The following is a 6,962-nucleotide window of genomic DNA, read 5'->3' on the forward strand; positions in this document are numbered from 1 at the left end:
CAAAAAAAAATGGGGGCCGATCTGAATGCTAGTTTGCAGTTAGCTGTGGGTGGATTTCTCTCCACTGGATTCACCGCTGACACCCTAGGCATGAATAAATGTTTTATTTATTAAGGATGACAATGACGATCAATGGCACAAAACATGCCTAAACAACGCGCAGAGAGAGAGAGAGAGACTGCCTGAATGACTTAGCACGGCGTCCTCCATCAGGTTAAGTCATATTCATGAAAAAAATTAGTTTGCGATGTCCTAAAAGCATAGGCACAGCTTGACGTTTGAGTTTGGGGGGGTCAAACCGAACCGGTGGATTTGGTCAGACGTACTTTTAAACACATTTTAGTTTTGCTATAGTAAATCTACATATTCACATAGAGCAGTGGCAAGTGCGTGAGGTTGTCATGGTAACCACATACATTGCCCACGAATTACAGCTGCGCTTCTATTTTGCCACACTAAACTTAGCAATAAACACGTTTAAAATGCACAATAAACATGTCTGTCAAAACGATCTCAAAGGAGGCTTTTATTAAGCAAATCAAGGAGTGAATTACTCATCCACTGTTTTTAAAACAGACATTTGTTGGGCTTGATTCAAGTTAATGCACAATGAGGCGCACACTTTTTATTTAGTCTTACTGAATAGACGATAAACAGTTTATATTCTAAAATCTATTTAAAGGTTGTGTTCTGTGAAAATTAAATAACATTTGGATGTAAATGGTCGGCATAAAAGTAGTGTGCGGCTAAACCGGCTGCGTCCTGTGGATCACCTTTATCTGATTGTCCGGGTCCGGAATCATTAAGCACGTCATTAATATCTTCATCTGAGTTTTGCGTTGTCTCCAGATTTCTCTGCAGTTCGTGTATGTTGTTAAAAATGCGGAACATCATTTTATTCCACAAAATAGGCAAGCATTACCGTTAAGTCTATTATCCACCAAAATGCAGATTCTTCACGTGACAATTCTTACGCAAATGAGATTGAGGGAGACTTTTAAGTTTGTTTTGATTTATTAATTTACTTACAATAACAATTTAAAATGTATTAACTTTTACGTATTCACTTTTACATGTATTATTAACTGCATTATATGCATTTTTACTTCATAGAAAAAACTTTATAAATAAATATTTAGTAAAATTCTTAAATCGCTATGGGGGAGCCAGGCCCCCCTGGCCCCCCCACAAGCTACGCCCATGCCTAAAAGTAATGTTGTCTTAATATCCTAATATCTTTTCAATGTTTAGGGGTAACGTACTCTCTCATGACTGGTGTCAGTGCTATAAAGTGAAGCATCAGCTTCAGCTTTTCCCCCTGTCGTTTATCCCAGCGTTTACCCCTCACGTCACTAGCTCCGCCCTTGCGCCATAGTTCGTGACCGGAAGAGAAGATGAGTCGTTTTGAGCGGGAGGGGAGGTTAACGTTTTTGATTAAAGATTACGAGGGCACATGAATAAAAAAAAAAGAATGAAGTGCACGGATAAATTATTTATAATAAACACTACAGTATTCCATTAAAAAATAAGAATTTTCAATTTTGATTTCATGGTGACTTTAATTTATTTTTGTGACGGTAAAGCAGCCCTTACTCCAGTCTTCTGTGTCACATGATCCTTCAGAAATCATTCTAATATGATGATTTGTTGTTCAAGTAGCATTTATTATTACTACCAAGTTGAAAACAGTTGTGCTGCTTAATAATTTTTTTTTTTTGGAAATTGTGATACATTTGTTCAGAAGAACAGCATTTATTTTAAAATAAAATCTTTTGGGTAACATTATAAAATTTCTTTACTGTTAATTTTTTTTTAATCAATTCAGTGGGTCCTTGTTGAATATAAGTTTTAACTTCTTCAAAACAAATAAACAAACAAAATGCTTACTGACCCAAACTTTAAAATGGTAGTGTATATATACTGTATACATTGAAGCATATATGACCATTTTCTGTCATGCAGAGTCTATAATAGACAAAATTTCCATTTTACTCAAGTGACAAGCTCACAGTAAGACCCTCATATTCAGACAGATGTCTGTTGATCGCAGAGTTTTAGTGGGAGAATACCCGAGTCAGCTGTTTCCAAAGTAGACTGAAAAAATCATAAAAGTCAAATGCCAACTGATGCTTTCAGTGAGTGTGTGGATGTTTGAGAGAGAAGGATTTAAAAGGGCTGTGTGTGTGTGTGTGTGTTTAATGAGTTTTTCATCTTTCAGGAGAGTCCTGTGGAGTCTGTCCTTCTTTCACCCAGCGAGAGACTGCTGAGTTTAGGCTCAGTTTAAACTCATATTAGCGCATGTAAGTTGTTTGCATTCACACACACACCGGTTCTGTCCAAAACCCAATGAGCCTAGCTAACTAAGGCAGCATGCCAAGTCATAAGTGACTGATTTGGAACACTTTACATTACATACAGTAGGCAGCAACAGCAGCTTGCGAAGCACACAAGCTATAATTGTTTTAGATATTTATAAAGTTAGCATGTTGCTAAGCTAACAATGAATAAAATGCTATAATTTTAAAGCCAAAGTGTCTAATTTATTAAAAAAAGAATGATTTTTTCTAAAAACCTGCCAGTGGTCAACGTTGTGCCAGTGGTCAGATAGCGTTGCCTCAAATCAATCTACAAATGCATTTGCATGATTGCATCTGAAATTTACGCAAAATTGGGTGGGAGCGTGGGAAAGTCATTCACCTTATTAGAAGTCAGTATACTATCAGTATATCAGATATAGTCAGTATACAGTATACAGTAGCTATACATTTTATTAAAGAAACCCATATGGACATGTAATATATGACATATTGCCCCTATATCAAGATATAGTTATTGGTATATAGATATAGATATTGTCATATCTTACTTATAAGGCTATATATAATTTTATAAGTTGCTGCCTTATGCTAAACTGCTTTAAATTCCTTTTTTTCCATATCAATCTACACTCCATACACCATAATGGTAAAGCAAAAAACAGGTTTTTAACATCTTTGCATTGAGAGGTGAAGAGGTGAGGAGAAGAATGGCAGATAATTGCCAGATAATGATGATCAAAGCTTGTTGCATCAAACAAAAAAGACTTGAGACTGTAAAGGTTTTCAGTGAAATATTTAGTTGAATGAATACTTATGCAATGTACTTATTTCAGTTTTTTTTATTTTTAATACATTTACGAAGTTGTGACAATTCTGTTTTTGCTTTGTCAGTATGGTGTATGGAGTGTAGATTGATGTGGGAAAAAAGTAATTTAAAGCAGTTTAACATAAGGCAGCAACATAACAAAACGTGAAAAAAAATTAATGGGGTGTGAATACTTTCGCAAGGCACTGTATATTACATTTGCGTATGGGAATTGGGAATTAATTCTTTTATTTAGCAACGATGCATTAAATTAATCAAAAATGACAGCAAAGACATTTATAATTTAACAAAAGATTTCTATTTCAAATAAATGCTGTTCATTTGAACTTTCACCAAAGAATCCTAAAAAATATATATCATGGTTTGCACAAAAATATTAAGGAGAGACACCCCAGGTGAATAGGGTAAACAATTTAACTAATACTTACACAGCTGATTGATTACATTAGGAATTACAAAAAAATATATACTTTCTATTACATGTTTTCTGAAATGTTATGTTTAAATATGCAAATTAGGTGTTATCTAATTACATATGCACTAATTTGCATAGATGTCTAGAACAGGTTCAAAATTCTTGTTTCATTTTGTTGACATATTAGACTCAAATGTTTTTACAGAGGGGAATTTGGATTTCTCTTTTTATACCTTTTTATTTCACTATTTTTTTTAGGAATAAAATGTATAAAACCAAGCAATTATATATGAACAAACCCCTCTTTAAAAACCTTCAGAATATAGATAGTAATGGTATATGTAAGTGTTACTGAAGTGGAGATTTTTGGCTCAGTGCAGGAGAAAAATCTCATTTTGAGATAGCGGCCTTTAAAGATATCTATTGTAATTGAAATCCAGAGACACAAATAGATAAAGTGCTATAAAAGAAACACTTAAAATTGGATTTTTTAATGTTTTCTTTCCACTAACAGACAAAAGCAGTGTTTTTGCCTGCAGTGTTTTACCTTAAGTAGCACAACTGTTTTCAACATTCAAAGAAATAAGACACATTTCTTGAGTGTCAAATCAACATATTATCACTAACACAGGATCATGTTACACCGAAGACTGAAGTAATGGCTGGTGAAAATTCAGCTTTGCCATCACAGGAATAAATTGCATTTTAAAATATATAAAAATAGAAAACAATTTTTAAATGGTAATCAATATTACAATATTACTGTATTTTCAATAAATAAATGCAACTTATAGTCAACATTTCTCTCACTTCATCCAGCAACTTGGATGTAGTTTTCACTGAGCTCTTTGCAATGCATTTTGGACTCTTACACTACATGCCCTACAATTCAGCCTAAATTAGGAATATCAAAGTAGCACAGTCATGCTGCTTACTTTGTGGAACAGCCATCACAAGTATGAAGACATCTTAAAATGCGGCCTCAGTAGACAGCTCACTAGGATTTGGACCAGAGACACTCTTAGACGCTTTAGACCGCTTCCCTTTTTACATGCGCAATACAAATGCCTCTCTGTATTCCCCAAACCCGTTTCCCTCTTCCTGTGTTCTCACACAGTTGGTCTTGAAGTAGCTTCTCTCTGACCAGCTGCTGTCAAGCCTCGCAGCAAATAACGTGCACATGAATACTGTATATGACCATAAAACTTCAGCGGATTTAGCGCGTTAAGAGTGCGCGTGTGTTTTATAGTGCATACACTGCTGCATTATTGAGAGCTACTCACAGATGCATCCAACTCTTTCTGACGTTGAAGATGTAATTCACTAAAAATACATACCTCATCTCTCACTCTCTGTCTCTCCCTCTTCCTCTGTTGGTTTTCTCTCTCACTCTTTCTGTGTCTCTCTCGTCCTCTCTATTGGTTATTTCTTCCTTTCAATCTCTTCCTTTTACTCCCTGTCTCTCCATATATTTTCTTTCACTCCTTGATTCACTCCTCATGTCTGTCTTTCTTGTGTGTGTGTGTGTGTGTGTGTGTGTGTGTGTGTGTGTGTGTGTGTGTGTGTGTGTGTTCGTGTCTGTCTGCTTTAATGTGCTAAACTGGAGCTGCATTAGATGCATTAGATCGTTTTTCCCCTCTCCTCTCAGTCGCTCAATAACTATCCCTTTCTTTTTCTCACTCTCCTTTCTCTCCATCTCTTTATTAGAGGTGGTACTTATGAATGTGGTAGTGCATTAAAGTGATAGATGAAGATAGTATATTCCACATAGCTCATCTATAAATAGAAGGTGCAAATAAACCAATGTAGAAAGCAGACACAGCAGGGGCTGTCCTCCTCTGTTTGGCACAATTTTTTCTGTTGATTTTAAGGCATTATCTCATGCTGTGAGACTGCTGCTGCCCTCCTCTGGAGGTTGATATTTTAACATTTTAAAATCTGAAAGATATGAAAATAATTTATGTTCTTCTTTTTGTGTCATACCAGCTTCCGTAACTCTGACCAGCAGCATGTGGGACATCAAAAGGTAAGAACACCTTCATGCTTTTATTAAGTGCACTTTATCACCTCAAGCTCAATCCAACACCAGTTAATCCATTCCTGGTTCACAGTTTGTTGTTCTGTATTATAAAAAATCATATATATTATGTATTCAACCATGCCTGCCTCAGCCAGTTTTATGCTTGATTTAATGGAAGGAAGTGGAACAGTTCTGCCATGTTGTTTCTAAAGATGAACTTGACTGGCTAGATAATTTTTGTCCCCAGGAGTAGCCCAAAATAGCAATGGCCAGATAATTCAGTTAAAGGCACCCGAATATTCTGGAGGAGCCAGACAAAAAAAAAAATGGAGATTAGTTGCAGAGATTTAACTTTATATTATTATATTATATTATATTATATTATATTATATTATATTATATTATATTATATTATATTATATTATAAACCATGATACATTTTAAGGACACTTTGAAAATTGCAATGTTCAAACAAACAGTATTTATTTGAAATAGGAACATTTTATTTGATATTTTGTTATTATATTATATTATATTACATGAATGCTGTTGTACTTAATATATTTCTCTGTAAAACAGCATGTTAGTGAGTGTGATATTGCTTTTACACAACAGTTCAATAAATAGGAAATCAATATCGAGTGACTCACTTTCAGACAAAATTTGGCCAGTTAGCTGGTACATTTTTTCTCTGCTCACGGAAATATTTCCAATAGAAGCCAAAGTGTGGGAGTGGAGTTCCCCTCTCCGCTCATAGAGTTCTGTAATCACTCTGCTTCAGCTTCACCTCAGATTTTTTCCATCCTTGCTCTACGCTCACTTGTGTGAGAGGGATTTAGAGTGATCTTTCAGCCAAAGAAAACACAAAAAACATTCCCAGACATTTAAAAGTAACTGGTTATATTGTCTCTCTTGTTTACTACACACACACACGTTTGTTTCTGTGAATTGTGGGGACTTTCCATAGATGTCTATTACTTTTATACTGACCAAACAATATTTTCTACCCCCTAACCCAACCCTAAACCTACCCCTTACAGAAAACCTGTTTGCATTGTTACACTTCCAGATAAACATCATTTATTATTTTTAATCATTTGTTTTCTCTCGTGAGGACCGCAGGCTGGTCCCCACAATGTAAAAAATATACTGTAGTACAAACACACAATTCATCAGCAATAGATACTTTGTTCAAAATGAGAATAAACAAGTTGTGGACCTGTTCTGTGGCCAGTTACATAAAATGTTTAGACTATAGTCTTACAAATAGCTATGTCATGTAATTTTTTTCTTTAAGACTGGACATAACTTCTTCAATTCAGTTACATAAAACATAGATTGGTCTAATTTGAATATATATATATATATATATATATATATTAG

General features: G+C 34.8%; 1 protein-coding gene across 2 annotated transcripts in view; it reads left to right on the forward strand.

Moving 5' to 3' along the window:
* Window positions 1-6,962, forward strand: part of LOC107656000 (receptor-type tyrosine-protein phosphatase delta-like) — an 84,527-nt gene that overhangs the window by 5,193 nt on the left and 72,372 nt on the right. For both annotated transcript variants that reach the window (XM_016443634.1, XM_016443652.1), the window contains exons 3-4: window positions 2,219-2,300; window positions 5,546-5,585. The gene's annotated coding sequence lies outside the window, so the exon portion shown is untranslated. The remainder of the gene's footprint in view (window positions 1-2,218; window positions 2,301-5,545; window positions 5,586-6,962) is intronic.

Source organism: Sinocyclocheilus anshuiensis, unplaced genomic scaffold, assembly GCF_001515605.1.
Source record: "Sinocyclocheilus anshuiensis isolate Anshui unplaced genomic scaffold, SAMN03320099.WGS_v1.1 scaffold85, whole genome shotgun sequence".
Lineage (NCBI taxonomy): Eukaryota > Metazoa > Chordata > Actinopteri > Cypriniformes > Cyprinidae > Sinocyclocheilus > Sinocyclocheilus anshuiensis.